This window comes from Myiozetetes cayanensis, unplaced genomic scaffold, assembly GCF_022539395.1.
Source record: "Myiozetetes cayanensis isolate MyiCay16 unplaced genomic scaffold, myiCay2020 scf1, whole genome shotgun sequence".
NCBI lineage: Eukaryota > Metazoa > Chordata > Aves > Passeriformes > Tyrannidae > Myiozetetes > Myiozetetes cayanensis.
In genome coordinates, this window is record NW_026086604.1 from 18,025,080 (window position 1) to 18,048,052 (window position 22,973).

Genomic DNA, 22,973 nt, shown 5'->3' on the forward strand with positions numbered 1-22,973 from the left:
TATTTCCATAAATACTTGCACAATATAAAAAATGATTTGGGGATGTTTTCAAACCAGAGTTTTTCTTTCTGTATACTTTCTGGAAGTGTCTTTTTATTGCCATGAACATCTCATAAAACATATTTTAATGTAGCATGCTCAACAATTGCAGGTATTTATTTTCCAGGAGCTTTCACATCAGAGGCTCTGTATCTACAATTTCACACATCCAACTAGAGAGTAAGAAACAATTATATGAGTCTCCAGTGACCCATTGTAGCTAAGAAAACAACTGAAATAAGAAATGATGGAGAAACAAAAATTCACAAAAAACTGAGTGAACAATTTCAAACACAGATATAAAGAAAATAAGCTATTTTCTACAAGCAGATAAAGAGGTAAAAATATTAAAAAATTATACTAAATATATAAATACTAAATACTAAAACTATTATTTGATAAATAATGCAAAATATTTATTTCTTGGAATGATTTTTTTACATACTCTAAGGAGTTACGCCAGATATCATTTTCAAGAGGTTTTGTCTTAGAGTGCTTGTCCTTGACATTGCTAGACAATTCAATATGTTGCTTTTTATTAACCTTAAAGGGACAATGTTCTTTGTCCTGAAGTGAACAGAAATGGAATCAGACCCAGATACTGGAAGGTATCCTTAGTATCCTCAACAGTTTAGCTCTGACACTCATTTCTTCATTTTTTTTTCCAATCTGAAAGAGTGGTCTTAACTATTACATTTTTCATTTAGGGCCCAAACTGTAAGCAAGTCATTATGATGTCCGTATACCAACACCTGAGTGTGCAAAGACTGCTGTCCACATGCAAACCGTGTACATGAAGCAGTCCTGAGGAACTGTTGCTTTATGTAATAATATCAAGTCATATGTGTCTCCAAGTTTTGCATTTAATTCAGCATTACACTATCAAAGTGGCAGCGAACTATCTCAATCATTGTGGAGTTTTTGGTTCTTACTGTATAGGTAGCTAAGCACATGAAAATGTTTTTGTCCAGTAAAGCAGAAAGGTATTACTGAATGCTGGAACTCCTCAGCCTCTGTCTTAATTTGAGCTGCTAAATTTATGGGACAACTTTTATATTATAGGTCTATAAGAGAAGATCATGACTGAGCTTGGCCTATAAATTAAATGTTAACTTTTCTAACTAATCTACTTCTATAGTGTATATTCAGTCTTGCATTCACTGTCCTCTGACTTGGGAGACTAAGTCAGGATTGCAGGATAGAGAATTGTCCCTGGGGATCACTATGACTAAGCTGAAAGCTCCTGTATTTTCACAGGGTTTGTGCTATAGCAATACCTCTCCAACTTGTTTATATTCTGCCCTTTTATCAGAGTTGGACTGGTAGTACCGCTTGTTTTGAATCTTGTATGATGCTTCCCATTTTAAGATTCTTTTTTCACTTTCTGATACATTTTTCAGACTTTAACCTTTAGTTTTGAAATGGAAGTTTTCTTTTGGTGTAGCGCTCTCAGATTGAATAAGTTTGTGAAATTTCAGCCAAAAGGGATTCCATTGTGTCTGAGAAAAAGCACATGCTATCCTCTTAGAAGGCTCATAAGGCCCATTAATTGTTCTAGTGACCTTTCCCTTAAAGATCTAGTGCCCCCATCCTTGAAAGAAGTCTTTTTCTCTTGCCTAAATTAATTGCCAAATTAATTTGGATCAGATCACAGGCCCTTGAGAGGTGCAGTTTTACAGCTGGAACCAGCAGTGATGCCTGGGCTGCAGGCTTAGGAACCCAGTCTGTCCCATGTGCCCAAAGAGAGGAGCTGCACTCTGTCTGTCCCCCAAGACCTTGGTTTCCACACATACTATGCGTGTACACATACTTTATATACAGATACCATGAGCTGAAATTACAGATGTTGCAAATAACATCCCAAATCCATGGACCATCAGACCAAGATGAGTGTTGAACAAAGTGTGCTCTTGAGGTAAAGGATGGTGAAAAACAATCCTGGATGGGTATCAGAAAACAGTACACATATTTGTATCAATCTTTCTGTGCCTGCATTCCCTATTTACAAAAGAAAGCATAAATAATACTTTTTCTCAGAAGAACAGTGTGAAAGCCTCATGATGTCATCACTGGTTATGAAACTGTAGTACCAAACACTCATAGCAAAACTCATGAAAGAATATGCAATTCTGTCTGAGAAACAAACCAGGTCTTCACTAATGAGCAGCCGATTGGACAGCTGGTCACCAAATATTCAGTGGATAAAGTAGAAAACAGGTAATCAAAATATCTTTTCACTAAAAGTCTGAATTGTAGTGAAAGAGGCAATGTCAACATCTTATGAATTTCTACTAAGTGTCAGTATACCACCTAAGTCCCTTTGTGTTAATAGTCATGTGTAATTCACCCATAGAGTAAGATTACCCTGAGCATTGTATATGGTTTCATATTAGTTAGATTTGCTTTATTCTGTATTTGTCTCAGAAAACAGATATCTATTTGGTCTGTTACATCTATAGAAAACATGTGTCTTCAACTTCCATGTTAGTTCTACTAAACTAAATCTCTATGTGACTATGAGTGACATTGATTATATTTCACATAAAAGCTGAAAAATATTTAATCTGATGCCACAGTCCCACAATAATCAGCTGAGATTCACTCACCAAGGTACATCATCTGTTGAGCCAACTAGTTCTTTTTCTACCCATTTTTAGACTGCAAAGTCTTTTTTCTAGCAAATTCTTGCCTTTCAAATTACTGGTTAATACTGTAGTAGCAAAGATAAACTTCATAAAGTAGATTAAATATGAAAAATGTAATTATGTTTTAAATTAAATGTAAATGTTTAAAAATATAAAACTTTGTAAATGTTTTTGCATTTCGTACTGAAACCTCCCATATATATGTATAGAGCAATTGACCACACATAAAACTGTCTCACAAATTTCAAAGTAATAGTTTGTGTAATTATATTGAATCAGAGGGGTCCTGTTACTTTGTTCATAGCTGGGAAAAAAAGCTTATGTAATACTGAAATGAAATGTTATTACAGTCTCACTTACTCATTCTTGGAATTGGCTTAGTGATTACTTCAACATCGACATCAGTGAAAAACATTTGACATCTGGCCTAGAAAATCAGACAGCAGACCGCAGAGACTTTGATTAAAAAACTTCATGTAATTTTCTCCAATCAGTAAGCTGGTCTATTCTTTTAATAGAATGAAGGCTTCTCTCATCACCTGCAAATTTCTAGGAAGACCTCAGACAAAAAGAAAAAGAAAAGCAGTTCTACCACTTTTATAATAAATTTCCATTCCAACAAGCAATTGCACAGACTGAAGAGGAGCGTTGGTTCTGTGGACAAATTGTTCTCCTCTGCTTGCGAAGGGTCAAATATCTGATTTCCACAAGTATTTTTGCCATTTATTCCTTTATCAGAGTTTACTATTTCACCCTTTTCTGTTTAATGATTCCTCAGGGTTTTGCACAAGTTACAAACCCATTTTCTGGAAAAAGACAGCAAAATGTACCAGCTTTTTCATGCTCCCTGTAAGTCACTGAAAAATCCAAGCTAGAAATAATGTAGGCCACTTATGATCATGTTTTTATATCCTTCTCCAGAGCACAACCACTCTGTCATGAGGAAGAATGAACCATTAGCACAGTATTACAGCATGCACTGAGAAACAAGCTGCACTGCAGTATCATCATGAATTAGTTTCAGGCTAAGACTTTGACTCGTGACATGAGAGCAAGGCATCAATGTACTCATGCAAGAAATACTGCAGTAATGAACCATCACACTGCCTTTCCTCTATGGATCAAATTTATACAAACTAATTTCAATGTATCTGTTTTCAACTCCAAGAAAGTTGCTGATGCCATTTCAAATGCAGTAGCCCAGCAACCTCTTCTTTGGCAAGGACAAAGTCCTTGCTAATGTAATACCACAGTAGATTTGCTTACCTCTTAAAAAAACAAGGTATGCTGTAAAATATGATGCTACAATTAAAACATTCATAATCAAATCCCAATAAAATTACAAATTTGGACTAGAAAGAAAGGATTGTATTTCCTTAAACTGAATGTCACAGGGTAATCCTTATAAAAGGTAATGCTCAAAAAATATGGAGAAAAGAACTGTAGCCAGGAGATGGAATAAGCTGGCTCCTGGAAACAACAAGAAATCTCTCTACCATTGTAAATGGAGAACTGTATTTAATGATGTGCCTTACAGATCCTGACCATAATCTATCACATTCCAATGCAGATGAATTTCTCTTGCTCCTTTTGGGCTATTGTGCTGGTTCCTCCTGTTTAACATAGCCCTTTAATTATACAACACGTTGATACTTCCAGTTATTTGCAGTCATATTAGAGGAATAAAAATTTCCTTTATGAAGATGTGCCTAATGACCCAAACACAACATCTCAAAATATGTATTAACAATATTACATTTATGGCATAGAGCTTTTTTCCTGTATAGAGGGAAAGAACAACCTGCTTGCTGCCAGAGCACAAATGCTGATCACTGCTTCCTGGCTGTATTCTGTAATTCCTTCTTTAACTTCAACTACTAATTGTAGAATACCATGCTTAATTTCTCACTAAAGCATTAGCACATGACTACAAATTTCACACTATAGCAAACCTATTTTTATGATGGATATAACTAAACCTCACTGAGAAAGGTATTGAATAGAATCTGTTGTCCGGCTGTCCAAAGGCTTGTTACTCTGTTTTATTTTCTCAAAATGTTTTGCATTCATGCTACACTCCATTCCACAGAAGTTATTTTGTTACCAGTTAAAGTGCTGTAGTCTCTCTACTAGGGGCTGGGTCAGTTATTACTTTTGTAATAGTGGTAGGACAGAATGAAACCAGAACACTGTGTTCTCCTGTCTGTTTAGGAAAATGGGGACAAAAGTGCACACGATGGAGGGTTTTCTCATGCGGTATGGAGAAGAAGTGGGATACACACAGGGGTATGATGAGCTGTGTCTTGTTTGCTTTGTTCTGCTGCATGGCTGCATTCCCATAGTAATCTATTGCAGAACTGTACATTAATAACTTTACTCTCACTAATTGGTTATGGACTTTATGGTACTAATCAATAAACTAATTAAACTGGGTCAGTTGTTCTCATGAGCCCTTTTTAAGAACAACAAATAGACAATTGTCAAATCCATGGGTCACACACACTGCCAGAAGGAAGTGAGTTTTGTTCCTGGAGGATGTGGGCAAACATAGGTGTCTGAGCCTGGGAGGAGGTCACCAATGCCTGTTGGGGAGCTGCTGCTGCTGCTCCTAGCAGGAGCAGGCAGAGAGGAAGGAAGGACACCTGTAGAAATACTTGAAGCATGGCCATAAGGGAAAGCCAAGACAAAAGGCTTTCCTAGCAGAGCACTGGCTGGAAAGACCTCAGAAATGTCTTCTCTTTCTTGTGCTTCAAGCATTTAAAGTTTCTTTTCAAAAAATGCTAGAACAGCTTTAAAACCAAGTCTGCCTCTGTCATTGACTTCACCCTCCAAACAGACTTAGCCTATAATATTTCAGCAACTCTGTTAAGGGATGGGGTAAAGAAAAGCAACAGAAATGGTCTTCTTGACTTTCTCTGCAGCATGTGCTACCATTCCTGTCTTTGAGAAGATTGAACTTCATTTAAATTTACTTCTGCCTGAATCTTCAACAACTGTTGTTTGTTTTTCCTCCCCATGAGTATATTGCCTCCCCATGGGAAATTTATTTTAAGTTGATTGACCCCCACAATGTATCATAAACACGATGATCCTTTATGTTCTGTCAGCTTAATGCAATGAATCTGGTAAAGGCTGAAATAAAAGGAATTATACAATCATGTAGTCTGTGATTGTAATGAAATGGAGTAAATGATGCAGGCTACTTCTTTCAGGGCTGTGCCATTATAATTCTATTTCAAGATATCTGAATATGAATTAAGTAACACCAAATATATTTTGTCTTCAAAGTAAGTAACATCTGTTTACTGAGCCCTACATGGCATTTGCCAAGGATGTAACAATTCTTCATAGAGTTGCAGTAAATGCTTAGCACACTAAGCTTCCAAACTAAGCAAGTGACATTAAAACTAGACTAAGAGAGGGCTCTGCTGTTCCATAATTCTGGACACTGGTACATGCTATGAAGTAGCACGATGTTTCTTTTCTTCCTATAATTCTTTTTGAATAATTGCGTCAATAACAAGTTATATCTCATCACAAAAGACGAGAGATTTCATTACTTGTCTCCGATGAATCCTTCAGTGCGGCTTGCCTGAACATCTGTTGTTTTGCACTGTCATGAGAGGAAAAAAAAAGCACTCCCAGTAACATTTTATATGTAGCACAAAAGGTCTGTTTAACTGGTTTGTTTTAAACAATGCAGGAATTGGGTTAGGTGTTATTTAACTTCTCCTCCAGAATAAAATTAACTCTTTTGCTAACAAAGTAGTCATAATATTTTTATTTTTTTTCCTTTTCTACAGAAACATACAAGTAAGTGATTTTTTTTTCAGATTGGACAATAACTAAAAATTCACTTAGGTCAATCCATCTTTTTCTTACTTCAGCCATTTTTATGTTATTTTCAGGTGTAATGAATTACTTCTTTAGCCTACACTTCAAATATATTGTTCTACACCATATGCATCCTGTATTGATGCTAAATTTGATGCAAGTTTGAAATAAAATCCTGCTTTAGAGCAAAATAGATTTAATTAAATATTTAATTTAAAATTAAAATATTATTTTTCTAAGCTTTATTCGAATCTCTAGGCCTAATCTCTGAAATTCTCTTCTGCTGATTACAGATCTTTTCTGTATTCTTTAAATTTCTAGTCTTTAACTTGACAGATAGTGTGCTAATATAGAGACAATACCACTAGGATTTTTCCTATGTTTTCTTCATTTTCATCTGTAAGACAGAGAGAAGTCTGTTGTCTGATGCAGTAGGCATTTCTTATGGAGACTAAATATGGTTCTATTTGAAAATGATATATGGGAATGTTTGCTAAGAATGGGTTTAGCACATATTTCTAATGCTATGGATAGTGTTTCATGACTGCATGAATCCTTTTTGGAGGGTTTATCTGTGACAATTTCATAATCTGTCACTAAGGGGATTGTATATACAAATGCATTAATTCTTTGTTTGAGGATCTTATGACCATCCTAAATATGGGATCCTGCAGAAGAGTCCTGCTTAATCATGTGTTTACAAAGTTTGTGTTTGTTTGCATACTGTATGGTTGCCAAAATGTCTGGATTTGGGACTGTGACTGCACAACTGAGAGATGAGCTGTGCTATTTTCCATTCAGTAAAGATACTCTATGGTTTGCTGTTCCTAGAAAAGTTTCTCACAAGATCTTTGTTTAAAGTCTGTTTTAAGTTTTCCTCAAGAAAAAATCATAAAACACTTCTCATTATATTTAAAAGGTTTCCTCATTATAACCTTTTCAGATGTTTATTTTAAGAGCAACTTTGACTGTAGGACTTCAACACATACTAAATTCTTTGTTTATTTGGATTTTTTTTATGACATCTATATTCTTGGAAAGCATTTCTCATGTTTGGTTACTTATATGTATCCCAAAACTAAGAAGAAATACAGGAAAAAAAGCATTTTGCAGATTTAAAGTAATCTTGATCTTTATTACAGAAATAAAGTTTGATCTTTATTACACTAAATGCATTTGGCGTAACAGAGTATTGTTGTAGAGGGCATTGAGCAATTATAAAGAAAAATAAGAAGTGAAAGGATGTGTTTTGCTGTAAAGTTATACAGGTTTTAGCTCAGAGACAACAAACTGACTTTCTTTGCCCTTATTTACCATGTAACCCAAGTATATTAAAACATCATATGATCTCCTCCTACTCTAATGTCAGCTTATACCTCATTAAATTTAGCTGGCATTTATGCAACTTTCACATTACAGTGTAAACAATTCTAGGAAAACCTATCACATGATTCTGTAAGAAAATAAAAACAGTTTTTAAATATTAGAAATTACTGCAATTAACAGCAGATTTTTTCTTTCAGCTCTGACATCACTGTGAATTCTGTTTACATGGTAAAAATAATTTCAGATAATATTTTGCAGACATGCTTTACATCTTTTTGTATAAACTCTTAACTACACTGCATAGCTCAAGTAATTCTCTCTCATATTATTCGTAGGATATTCTGAGCTAGAAAGGACCCATAAGGATCACTGAAGTCCAACTCCTGGCCCTGCATGAATCACCACACCAAGTGCCTCAAAGCATTGTCCAGATGCTTCTTGAACTCTGTCAGGTTTGGTGCTGTGACCACTTCACTGGGGAACTTCTTCCAGTGCCCAGCCACTCTCTGGGTGAGGAACCTTTTCCTGATATCCAACCTAAACCTCCCCTGACACAGCCTCATGCTGTTCCCTTGGGTCCCATCACTGGTTACCAGAGAGAAGAGATCAGTAGTTGCTCGTGAGTACCTTCCTGATGAGGAAGCTGTGAGCCAAGAAGACACTCAGTCTCCTGTTTTCTAGTCTGAACAAACCAAGCGACCTCAGCCACATCTCCTATGGCCCTTCACCATCTTCACTGCCCTCCTTTGGATGCTCTCTAATAGTTTTATATCCTTATATTGTGGAGCCCAAAACTGGACATAGGACTCAAGGTGAGGCCACACCAGTGCGGGACAATCACCTCCCTCATCCAGCCAGTGATACTTTGTCTGATGGACTCCAGGACACATTTGACTTTCTGGGGTGCCAGGAGACGTTGATTCATATTCAACTTGCCCTTGACCAGGATCCCCAGGTCCCTTTCCACAGTGCTGGTCTCTAGCATCTCAGTCCCTAGTATGTACATACGCCCAGGCCCTGTCCCATCCCAGGTGCAGAACCTGACACTTTGTTAAACTTCATATAGTTGGTGATTGCTGAACCCTCTGATTTGTCTAGGTATCTCTACAGGGCCTATTATAATGCAGAGTCTATGTGATTTCTGCAGAGCCTATATTATAGAGTATAAATTTTTCAACATCCATCTGACACAACCTATAAGTTCATCCAGTGACCAAAGTCTTCAAGACCATGCTGCTGTAGGAGTTTTTATTGGTTCTCCTAATTACAATTTGCAACCTGTAGCAGTTATTAATGTAATAAATAATAAGTCCCATGGGGACCATAGTGACACCAACGTGGTGTGTAACCAGAGAGAGAGAGTTTATTCAAGGAGTCCCAGCTTATATAGCAGTTTCAAATGCTGCCACGTCACACAGGTAATTTCTTAAGCCAATCCCATACAAGCATTCAACAGAGCATGTGTGACAGAGTACTTAGAACTACAACTCCCAGGATGCTTTGCAGCACCTGGTGTAACCAGACCCCACAATTCCCCCATTTTTATTAATAACAAGATACAAAACAGTGTAAATTCAAAAAACAGTGAAATTCTTAACAAAACGTTTTTCACATGATGTAGTAAACTTATTTTTTGGTTAAACCTTATATACCTAAGAGTTCCATGCAATAATAAAACTTTATTAATCAAAAACCTTATTTACCTAAGAGGTCTATGCATAACTGGGGAAAACTTACTTTATTAGAACATAAGGAAAAGGTTAAAGGAGGAACATCATGTTTTGAGTTGTCTTTTATTAAGGTGATGTATTAGAGGTAGTGTTTGTTGTGTGTGTTCGTTTCAGATATTTTGTATAAGGTGTAAATGGTTCACATACATTCATACATTCACACAATTTCTCTTTCACTCATTCGGGTGGCCACCCCAATCATTTTTCATTCATGCATACATGTAATCTTTATTTTGTTTTCATATTCTAGCTATACAACTTAATCTTTTATGTAGTGTTTAGTCAGAATGAAAATTGTTTGACTCAGGATTTACTTACTTACATGCATATTCTCTGTCTACTCCCCTTCTTTTGTTGTGAATATGGGAAGTTAATGAATTTAAAGGTATAATACTGGTAAGTAGTGTGCACATACTTGAGTGTGTAGTTAGAGAAATTAATAGGTAGGTTACTATTATAATCTGTTAATTAATAACAATAGAAATTCTTAAAGATGCTAATTACTACTTAAACGAGATAGTTACAAACTTAAACCTATTTAGATACATTTAAGAACTTAACAATTTTAAACAATACTCAGTTAATGTGACTATTAGTAATTTAAATAAAGCTACAGGGAAATTAGAAACTTTAAAATGTATTAATAAGGCAATGTTGAATTTTTCTCTATTATTAGTGTAACTAGAAAATTAAAGATAGTTAACTAAATTATTTTAGACAAAAACATTTGTAATAATTTCTAAAGGCTTATATGTAAAACATGTAAAAACAGTCAGTATTATAGTGTCTGTATAGTTTTGGCCCCAGCCCGGGTCTTTGCCCGGGCCGCCGCCGCGTCTCTCACGGGAGTGGGGAGGCGGTGTTGTCACTGTTGACGCTCCCGGAGGAGCCGGAGTCGCTGCGGCCATGGCCCGGCCCGCTCACGGTGGGGGCCATGGCGCTGGTCATCGCCGCCGGGCCTCGGTTCAGCCCGGCATTGTGCCGCATGTGCGGCTGTCCCGGGCCGCGCTGCTGCGGCCGCGTGGTTCGCTTCAGGGGAGCGGTGGTACGGGCGGGCTGGCTCGTGTAGTGGGACGCGGCCGTCAGTTCCAGGTACGGCCCGGCCCGGCCGCCGGCACGGGTAGCCCGCGCTCCAAGTGCAGGCGGGCGGCGAAGGCCTCGCAGCTCTGCGCCGCTCACACGTGCTCGCCGAAGCCGCCGCGCCGCTCTCGGCGCCCCGCGCCAGCTGCATTTACAAACTTGTACCACAGTCCCGGCGCAATCCTGCTCGGCCGCTCGGGATGGCCACGGGGCCACCCCGCGGCTTCTCCTCAGGCACGGTGGCCGCCCCCCCCGGCCGGGGTTCCACGCGGAGCTCCGCCGGGAGCTCCACGCGGGTCGGGGGCGCGGCGGGAGTCGCCGCCAGCTGCGGCGGGGCTTCTGCGTTTGGGTCGCCGCCTCCCGTTCTGCCGCGCCTCGGCCGGACCTTGGTCCGCTTGCGGCCTCCGGGCAGACGCGCCCCGCGGCGGCGCCGCTCCAGCCGCCCGGCGCCCTTCACGCTGTGCGCCGGGCCCGCCGCTCCCGGTGGTGCCGCCGCCGCCGCTGCCATCTGGGTTTGCGCAGGAACCGCCGCAGCCTGGTCGACACCAGCCGGCACCGCGAGAGGAAGTCGCCGTCGCCGCCGAGCCCCGTCCCGGAGCCGCCCGGCTCGGGGGGGCCGGAGTCGCCGCCCGCCGCCAGCAGTCCTGCGGAGCCGTGCGCAGCTCCGTCTCCGGCCTGACTTGCTGCGGCTGCCGAGCGTCCCGACAGCCCCGCGCTCTGTGTTCGCCGCCGGCCTCGCCGCTCGCAACGTCGAGCGGTTATTACGTATCTTTTTTAAACATCGCGCCGCTGTTGCTGGTAGGCACAGCAGCTGTTGCTTAGCTACCGGCTCCCAGCACGGACCATGTTCCATGCATGCCTCCAGCAGAGGCAGTCCACAACATGGCCACGAGACAGGAAGAGAAGGCACTACCTCCTGCTCCCGGCATGGGCAAGATGGCGCCGCCCATGCCCCGGCGTGGTCTCCACGTGTCTGCAGGTTTGCCATGGCTTGGGGATTCAAAGTTTGTTCCTTTTACCAGTCACATAATCCGCGACACGCGCCTTTTTCTCGGAATTCACGCATCCGCGAAAATTCAGTACAAAAAGGTATATTCTAAAGTTTTTTTTCCATGCTCTCGGACCCCCTCCCCCTTTCCAGACTGCAGTACCACGTGGAGTTCCATGCTTTACAGTGTTTGGGGGAGGGGAAGATTTAAAGTTTCTCTCTGTGGACGAGTTCTCTTGCGAGGGTTTTAAAGTGTCCACCTTTTTTACTTCTGCTTTTTCTCTGTTTCTCCACCCCTCTTTCCAAGCAATTTCACTAATAATTGTAAGTAACAGGAGTCCTACAACAGTTATTTTCATCAATTTTAAAAGTTCAGCTATGTTATGTTTGTTAACTTGTCTCCAAAGTTTTTTCAATATTAAGCTTAAGGCTTGTGCAATATTCTGCGGTTCACGTGAATTAAAAGTTTTCATTTTTTCTCTTTTTCTTTTTTCTCCCGCCCTCTCACCTGGGACGTAGATTTTTCTTCTCGAGAGGGTCCTCTCAAAACGTAGGCAATTTCCTACCGAATTCAGGCCTTTTTCGAGCTCAATCGCGGTTTCTCCCGCCTACGCCCATCAGAGTTTCCTTTCCTCTGGTACCTGGCGTTTCTTTCTTTTTCACGGCGGACGTCCCTCAGCGTTAAATATAGGCTGGTACCTGACGTCTGGTCCGTATTTCTTCCTGATTCAGGATAAGGCTTAGGTCCCTGTTCCGGGCGCCATATGTAGCAGTTATTAATGTAATAAATAATAAGTCCCATGGGGACCATAGTGACACCAACGTGGTGTGTAACCAGAGAGAGAGAGTTTATTCAAGGAGTCTCAGCTTATATAGCAGTTTCAAATGCTGCCACGTCACACAGGTAACTTCTTAAGCCAATCCCATACAAGCATTCAACAGAGCATGTGTGACAGAGTACTTAGAACTACAACTCCCAGGATGCTTTGCAGCACCTGGTGTAACCAGACCCCACAGCAACCTCTATTGTACGTGCTTAATGGTCTGTCACACTTTTTGCTTGTTCGTTTAGTTTAGGTTAGTTTTATGTAATGGTTTAGAGGACTTTCTACCAACACAGGTGTAGGGAAATTCTTTTTAATCACGTACCTAAGAATTTTTTAACTGAAAGTTCAGCCCTCCATTAGCATTTGGATCCAGTGAATCTTTAGCAGTTATAGGAGAGAATGCCACCCACTGAATTATCAATACCAATTCAGTTCACATCCCATGTTTTTCTTACAGATCCTTTAAATTAATACTGATTGAGCCCAATACTAATGGCTCTGATACTTGGCAAGACCACAGACATATGACTTGGCAATTCATATAATAGGCAGCTGAATTTTAAAGCTGTTGAGATAAAATGTAAAAAAGAAGCACCAGTACATGTTACAATACATCATATTCCAAGAAGAATGCACCAAGTGGACTTTTAGGAGTTTTGTGAAATTAAAAATTCTGCAAATTCAAGTAGCACATTTTTTTTTAAGTTTTGGAAAGGAGATACTGATGAATCATAGACCAAAATACTTTTCAAATTTCTTGGTGATCAGAACAGTCACAGTAAGGCACTTCTTAGCACTTTCATGTTCTTATAACTCTATAAAGACAAATGATTGGTGATGAAATTATTTTAAAGTGCCTTGTAACTGTGTGTGATGCAACTGTGAGACAAAGTGTGTTGTCTTATCCCATGTTCCATCGATATTGCTAACCAAGTTCTGTTTCAAAATCTCTGACTGGCAGTAATTTAATCAAGATGACTACACATAAATCTCTAAAACAAGGGGCGAGTATAGTTTACTTCAAAGTAGACAGACCTGTAAACTGAGCAGGCTTGATCTTGTAACTACTGGAATAAAATAGTATGCAAAAATATGGGCCACTGCTATTTTACCCCTTGTCGGTTTGTCTTCAGTAAAGTGCATATACTAGGGGATAATAAGGCCATGAGGAATCTTCTTATGATATTTTTTCTGATGAGAATCCCAGTTCTGTTATTCTATTATTCTGTGCAGCCTTATGCAATAGTCACATTACAGCCATACACATTCATATGATTTAAAAAAATAGGTTATTATTTGTAAGGTCAAGTCAGTATTTTGGGTGTAACTTTAAATGACCTTTGCTGCACTTAATAGTATTTTTTATACAGTAATGACACTCTAAGGAAGAAACAGAGTGAAAATCAGTACAGCTTTCAAATTAAGTAGATAATGGCATTAACATCTGCTGTGTAAAACAAGGAGAGCACAACTCCCAGTCTCAATTTTTTTGAAATTAGGTCACATCATAGGAGAATGAAAACCCTCTTCTAAATGATACATCTGAATGTAACAGTTCTTTTTCATATCCTATAGTCATTCAAGATAATTTAGAATAACTAGAACTTTATTTGTCATTTAAATATGCACATTAACACTGAATACCACAAAGAAATCAGTATTCACATTCCACTCAAGAGCAGAAATATTATCCCATAATTCATATGGAAATTTGTACCTGAAAAACAACGTCAAGATTCATTGAGTCCGTACCGTTGTTATGTTTGGTTATATTACTCACCAAAATAAACTTCCATTAGTTCATTTTTATTTTTTATATACAATTCAACTACAGATGTAAATGTTTAGATGCTGTAAATAATATAAAACCTGGATACAAACAATAATGAGAAAATACCTCCTTTTTGTACAAAACTGGCATGCATTTCAAGGGTACTTAATCAATCACCCAAATACAATGTGCTTGGTAGGGTGCTGAGTCTCGCAGGATAGGGACTCAGCACCCTGTCAATATGATGATGTGTAAAACAGAGGAAAATTGGCTGTCAAAAACTCACATATTGATAGTGAGGAAATATTTTCTGGGTGTGAGCAGGAAGGGATAGAGGGTTATGGAGTCTGCCTTTGCCATCATCCCCTGCAGCAGAGGCGGGGACAGACCTTGAAGGGGGTAGCAGGACCGTGCGCTGCTGCTGTGTCCTGGCTCACAGGTGCAAGGCCCTTTAGTCTCCCTCCCTGATAGGTGAGCTTGTGATGACAATCCAGCACCTTTCAAAGCTTCAGTTACTCAACAGTATGCTCAGATAATATTTTAATAACTTAAAAAAGCTTCTAGAAGCAGAATGGTCTGAAGGAATGTCTATAGGCAGACAGCAAGTCTAAAATTCATTCAAGGTTGTTTTATTAAAGTAACGAAAATTCTCATGGAATTTGGATTATTTCTTGTCAGGAGCAAACACAACAAGAAAATCATAACATGATTAACAGTTACTTATTTTCCTTTAAGTTAATTCATGTTTTGCCATTGATGCAAGACATTTTTCTCTCTGAATTCCCCACCTCTGAAATGGTGTAAAAACAGCTGCTACTCACAGGATTGTTGTGACTAAAGATAGTTAAATTATTTCTCATGATTTGAAAAAGCAGGCTTTGTTTATTTAGGGTAAGTCATTTACAAACAGAGTTTGCACTTCACAAATATATTCTCTGTTCATAATTGTTTAATGAGCAACATTTACAAACAAAGACCAGTAGTGGGGTTGGCTGTGACAGATTTCCTCTGCACAAGGTTTCCACTGGGTTATTGGTCACGTTAGCCACACCATTTTGCTTTTGTTCTTTTTAACAACTCAAGTGATTTAAAGAGGAAATGACACCTATTAAGTGATGACAGTGAGAAACAGGTGTGTTTTCCCATATGATGGATCTCTTTTTATTCAAAGCTCATTGTATTTTTCAGTTCCCTCTGAGAACAGGTACAGGTCTTGATGGACATCACTGAGTAGCACTGAGGGCCATCCCAAAAAAACAAAATACGCTACAGAAATAGCAGGAAACAAGCCAAGAACTAACAAACAGAATCACTCCTTACAATCTAAGTAGCATTTGTGAGCTTTGTCTTGCAATATTTCCTGAAATCTCACTGCTACCATGAGGATAAATAGAACATGTAGTAGATGCATATTACCATTATCTTTTTAATATATCACACTGTTTTGGGTTTTTTTAAAACTTGATAATATTTGATTCTTTTTCTAAGCTTATTTGTCATAATGTAGATAAATGCTTTTTATGAATACAATTAGCATGGTCTTTCTTGGAGTCCTAGCAAAATGGTAAGCACTGCTGTTTGATGATAACATATGATAACTCCCATTATTTATTCAGGGTTCAGTCCCTACTACTACCATTTGTAGGTCAGTCTCCGTCTTTCGGCCTTAATCTCCTTCCTTGTCACTCTTCACCATGAAAAGAAATGTTAGGAAAAGCAGAAAATGAAATTTCTTTCAAATTTCCATCAAACGAAAAAAGCAACAACCAAAAAACCCTTCATCCTTCTCTCGTTATGGTTTGTTGAATCTTCCTTTGTCTTGTTGTATAATAGGAATAATGTTCATGGCACTGGAGTATACACACAATAAATAGCTTCTATGGTTATCAAACACCTCAGCTTCACTTCAGTATTTAATCACCCACAAAAGCCATTTCTTTGCCTTGTATACTTCTCTGCCACAAACATTATCCTGTAGCTAACATACACCCTGGAGTGCCAGACCTTCATTTTGCACTCTGAAAGCTGAATTGGAAAAATGAAAAACCCAACCCTCAGTTTTTAAAATAACAGTTGAAAAGTTAAAAAGAGGGTAATAGTAATCAAAATCCCCATGCTCCCAATAATGTAGTAGAGAGAAAGGGCTGTCTTAAATAGTCTCCCAAAATTACCTGCTGGAAGGACTCCAAAGAAAAAGCATAGTTATGATAGACATATGCTAGCAAATTATGATAATAACTTTGTTCTGGGAGGAATTGACTTTTCTCCCATGTTAGAAATAACCCTAACAGAGCCAACAATGCTCTTCATAACACAACTTTGAGAAGTTTCTAACAATAAATATAAACGGTTCTGTCAAGCTGCTTTGACAGACTCAAAATGTTAATGACCTGAGAGGCATAAAGAAACATAATGTAAAATTAATGTTCCCCCTAGTTTATCTTCCCCAACTTTTCCACATCCCTCTCTTCACATCTCCTCAGCTTGCCCCCTTAAGCAGTAGACAGCACTGAAGAGCTCCTGAGATCCTCAAAACTGCTGAGCTTATTTTATTCTCAGGCAGTTCTGTATCAGCAAAGTGTATGATCCAGTTCAGTCCAGCTGTCCTCTTCATTTATCTCATCTATGTCTGTCTACTAACAGTATTCGGTCAACCTAAATTTTTCCACTTCCTGGATGGGTATATGTGTGTGCCTTCTAAGTAGTTGCAAGTCAAAAAGGGAGAGGTGAGAGAGAACTGAGCCTTTGGAAAAGCTAGACAAAGAATACAACTTTCTCCATTAATGTCAGAAAGCAAATATTCGGAGAGAGTAATAACGCAAAGAAAATGTGTCTGAAGAGAAAGACGAAAAAAACTGAAGGAAGAGTGGAAGGCAGACAAAAAGAAAAAGATAATGGAACCTCTACAGAGAAAGAGTAGTAAAGTAGTTGGGTGATCAGAGAAATTAACATATCAACAAATGGAAGAGAGGTCATGCTATAAAAACAGAATATGAGAGAAAAATAAGGAAAAACTAAACAAGTTCCACAGTGGCTGGAAGTAGAACTGAAGTTTAGTAAGAAGTGAAAGGCATTATAATACTGGAAAGAGGGACAAAGAACTGGAAATGAGAAAGGGAAGGTCAAAAGAGAAAGGATGAAAGAAAAATACTACATAGAGGGAAGAACAAAACAGCTAATGTTTGGCTGATGGATGTATTTTTTCAGTGCTTTGGCCACTGTGAAATTATAAAAGTGAAAACCTGGGGACTAGTGCGTTATACATTCTGTTGTATAAGCTTGAGCTGGATGAGAAACACCATGTAAATGAAAGCAGAGAGTCCTTGCACTGGAGCTTACCTCTTTTTCTACATATTTTTGGTTTAATCTGAATTTGTTAATGTGATATAAAGAGAAGAACTATAAAGTGAAGCAGAAAAGTGAGTGAGCATGCACTTGTGCATATTAGCAACCTTCCCTGATTCTTTAGGAGGAATTAAAGGGAAGAGCTATTGTCTTTTGTATACATGAGAAAGGAGACTGCTCCAGATCCAAAACACAGCATAGGAAACACTTCAGGTACAGACATTGTTTGACCTGTTTCTTTTAGAGAGTGTTTCTTATAGTATGAAGTTGTTGGATTGTTAGTCAAATAAACTTTTCAATTTTAATTTCTGGTATCTGTGGTGTCATATTTGGTCTTAATATGAGGCTCAAAGAGAAAGACTAATTATAAGAAGAAGGTCACACATTTATTGTGTTTGACTGGTAAAGCTGCAATGCATTACATTGTCTGTCTTCAGAAGACTAGGAGAGAGACAGAAGGGTGAAGTCAGGAATATGTCAATTCAGATATACTATTGAAAGGCTAATTTTAATTAAAGATATCAGCAGGTGGAGAGAAGGATTTACACCAGGTAGTCACCCTGCTGCCTCTCCTGTACAGCACATATCCAGCTACAGGAAACAAGGAAGGAAGACATATCCAGGGGGAAGTGAACAGAAAGATTTATTTGCTGTTATGTTGAACTTTGCCATGTAAAAGCATCCTGCCATCTAATGGAGTTCCCAGTCCTGATTTGGCCAGTTCTCAGGGGTCCCCTATGGAGTGAATAGGAAGGGGTGGGTATGAAGAATCACATTCATAAAAGCAGAATTATGACCTTTTTAAGGAGTGGGGTTTATTTGTATTCATCTCATTCAAATGTCTTTAAAAAAATCACATTACAGAGTCATTTTCTTGCCTTTATCCATTCACTGGCCTAAATAAATATTGTATTATGTCATATAGATTCACATTATAGACAGAGGAAGTCCCACTGCAGGTCACTTTGTAGCCAAGGGCATTCTCTGGGGAACCAGACGATGTGACAGAAGGGCCAAACAGGAAGGGAAGATTTAAAGCTGTGACCTTTCACAGTCCAAATTAACAAAAAACCCACTGATGGGGATACAGTTACTCTCTCTTCCTCTTTTTCCATGTTACCTGAGCCTGCTAGATCCTGCTAGATCCTGCTATGGTGGCATAAGCAGAGGAAGACTAACCTGTGGCAATTTAAGACAGGAATAGTGAGCCTAGGTGCTTTAGCCTCTCTGAATTTAGGATTTTCTTACTTTTTTATGGTGTCGAGGAAGCTGAGGTACCTACAGGATTAGACAGGGTGACACAATATCATTAGATATGAGCAGTACCTAAATGTTGGACTTTTAGGTGCCAAAGGAGGCATTGCGGTCCTTAAGTTCCCCTTATAAATTGAATGCCATGTTTTGTATTCCATAAAACTGTTTCTGTCAGCATCTTTGTTTCTTTCAGAAATGTTCTATTTGATTGTTTGGGGTTTTTTTATATAACCTGCTTTACATTCTTTTTTTGCTTCTATAAACTTATTAAATTGCTCTATTTTATAGAAATGTAAGTCACTTAAGTCAACTAACAATATTATCTCCATTCAATACTCAGGATGAAACCACTGTATAAGCTTTAACCCTTTATGCCAGTCTCTGGCTATTATCCATACTTATTTAACACACAAACTGAAATAACTTCCTAGTCCTGAGCCATGCACTTGTCTTCTTCTGAAGCAGCTTTAATAGCTTTTGTTTTGCATTCACAGTTTTTTCAGCATATTATAAGTGGGACTGGAAACACATCCTCTCATTTACTAGACACTCTGCTGATTTCAGTGACTTAGAGCTTAGCCAAATTTCATCTGTTTGGGATAAAATAATGCTTGCCTTCTGTCTGCCCTAGGCTGGATTCCTTGACAAAGTTTCAGCAAGGGTAATTGAGCCCTGTTTTACTCATATTGAAAAATTCTGGTATCACTGCTGGGAAGAATATCACCTTTTCTTTGCACTGAGGCACAGACTATGGCTTGGACTAAGTGACCTTTACATCCAGCCTACAGGCAAGATAAAGCCAGCCTGCATAGGGCTGCCTATTGTCTCAGCTTAATCTGCTGTTGAAAGTCAGACCACTTAAGTGGTAATATATGCCAGTGTAGCTGGTGAAGGTGGGCAAGCAGGACACCCAATCTCTTTGTTTTCTTCCATGTTGTGCTCTCCAAATGGAGTCTCACAGTCACCACTAAAGGAGGGCAGAACTGATGAGGGAATAATTCCTCATTCTTCCAAATGTTCAGCCAGGGTAAATTTTCTGGTCTCAGGTCTGCAACAGAACTGTGCAAAACAACTCTTCTACAAAATTTGTCCCACTGCTACTCTCCAAGATGTAGGCTTGAAGGACCATGTCAGGGAGGTCACAAGTAGCTGTATCCAACCTTTCATGTGATCAGGTGAAACAAAGGATGTCATAAACTTGAGCACAGATCTCAGGATGAAACAATGGCACAAAGTGACTCACCAGACCTGTGATAAGAGAGGTCAGATGTCTGTGTGAAGAAAGGACATGAAATTACATTAGATATTAGGAAGAAATTACTTACTATGGGGGTGGTGAGGCATTGGAACTGGTTGTCCAGAAAAGCTGTGGATACCCATCCTTGAAAGTGTTCAAGGCCAGGTTGGATGGGGCTTTGAGCGATCTGGTCTAGTGGAAGGTGACTCTACCCATGGAAGGGGGGTTAATTTAGATGATCTTTAACATCCCTTCCAATCCAGGCCATTCTACTCTTGTATGATTAGGACTACAGAGAAAAGGGTTGGACTAAAGCAAAATGTATTACACAAAGTGTCAGGATTATTGAGTGATGCTGGGCAATCACTTAAATCAAACTTTTCACAAGATGTGAGTAACTATATTTTGTTAATTTCCTGGGTCCTAATTTCAAACTGCGATATGTGATTAGTGGAAATGGTAAACATTTATGTCTGACCAAAATGAAAGAGGATTTGTATGTGTGCAGAGATGCCACAGAGTCCTCCCAAGGTGTCAAAGAAATCAGATCCTACGTATATCTGGTTGAGAATCCAAAACTAGAACACGCTTTCTATTTTCATCAAAATTTGTTTCATTTTTAGCCTGGAAAAAATAACAGTACCATACCTACCCACATGATGAGACTTATTGAGAAAAAAACCCACCTCTTGAGAAAAACAAATTATTCAAAGCACTTAGATGCACTGCTGGCAGGGCAGGATTTGTAGGAGGCACTGCATGGCATGCCCTTTTGAGTGTCGTATCTCCATGTTATACCACTGCAGCAGTTGCATGTCTCTCCCTGTCTCCACTAAAGCTATCCTACTAGCAATGAGCACCAGACATGAACCCAAAAATAACTGACTGTCTTCAGGGAAGGCATGAAAAGAGTGCAATAAATATGGTCTCACAGCACACACTGAGTAATGAGGAGACAACAAAATACAGAACAAAAGCTTGTGAAGTGGGGGTTGTCCATCAGATGCGATGGATGAGGCAGGGCTTTGTGTACAGCTAGATGTTAGCCATGCAGTTAAGGGCTGTACAAGAATGAATGCAAAAAATGAGCCAGACCAGTGATGCCCAAGACATCTTTTCTTGCATTTGAGTGGCTGATTCTGCAAACCTTAATGAAGTCCTTGCAAAGCCTTTCTTTGTGTGTATGTGCATGTATTTATGAAATTAAATACTTCACCCAGTCCTTTTTAAAAGCTACTTTTGTTTCTTACTTTTTGTATATATTCCTTAATATTCAGTTTTATATAAAATTAAACAAAAATAAAATCCTGATATCAGTGATAATGGTACTTTATTAAAGAATATTTTCCAAAGATGACACCTGGTATTTATAGTGTCTGCATTTATTGTGGTGACATTGTAATACTGTAATTATTTGATATAATAAAAGGTATTATTTCTCTGTGTAAATCTCACCCCAATCCAAGTAACCAATTTGGCTCATTGATTCTTCCCACAGGAGTATCGATCAACCAATGATTTCCTGTAAATCTAAACCATGGTAATAAGGAGACCGGGCTGTGTTCCTTATTTGTTACCTTCATCAAAGGTGAAGTATACCGTCAAGGATACATTTGACCTTATTATCTTTAATTCAGTGTAAAACTAGCATTCATGACGATATTTAAGTTGAACACGTGACACCAGATTCAGATCAAAACCACCAGCAAAAACCCCCAACATATTATTGGTTTAATCCACAGTAACAAAAAGGAGTTCAGGCTGTTGAAGAAAGCTTGCAAAATCAGCCTAGAAATAGATGGGAAATTTTAAAAATGCAGAGAACGGAAGTGAGTGTTGGTGTAAACAAAGTACTGCAGTAAAGCCAGCATTTGTTCAAATTGCAAATACCAAAATGCTTTCTTGAGTAAGAAAGATAAGCAAGATTTTGTGCTTCTGTTTATTGGGATTGTGTTGATTAATTCAAGAGGTTTTGGAAAAACGATGTAAGATATTACATTTAAACAGGAAACAGATGGCCCTTAACTGGGCATGCAGGTGAGGAAACAGTGGCTTCCTAATTTCACTGAGCCAGCAAAACAAGAAGAAATGTAATGCCCTCTTTGTTCCCTTAAGTCCAGTATGCACTGGATATTACTGGATAGATATTACTTTTTAGTTTTTTAAAATGTATTTGATTTTTTTTACAGACTCATAACAAGAGTATGCTCTGACCATGGGCTCATTTCTAATGAGTAACCTTCCTAATCATGTGCATTTTCAGAGATGCAAAACATTCCTGCTGAATTAGACATATGGTGGTACTACAGCAAACAACAGAAATCTGTGCAAAGTTAACTATTTGCAAGGCACGATGGGCTTGGAAGAAACCACAATAATTTATAGAATGCATTAAAACTGGATTGCAAGGAAATTTATGATAGGCAGACGCACAATAATAAAAAACCCCACAAAGATTAATTAACATAAAAATTCTAGCTGTCATATTTCTCTAAGTAGAAATAATTGCAAGGCAATTTTATTTCACTGAATGAACCTCCAAACAGGCACAGAGTAAAGTCAACATGAAAATGAAAGTCACCTTTAGACTAGTAAAAGAACAGGTCACAAACTATCTGGGTGGGCTGGTAGTAATGCAATTACTTTGTAAAATGCAATTGCACTGGCAACAGTATAAAGTTAAGCACAAAAGAAAATGTAAAGGATTTTTTAATATCTATTTTCCTTGTAGTTTTTAAAATTTATGAAAAAATAAAAAGCAGCTGTAAAATAAATGAATGGAGCAAAGAGAGGAAAGAAGATTTTTCTTTCTTTTTAATGATAATTAGAGGGTGATTCTATATGAAAAGTATTATAATCCTGATCTGTATAAAAATATATATATTTTTACTACACAG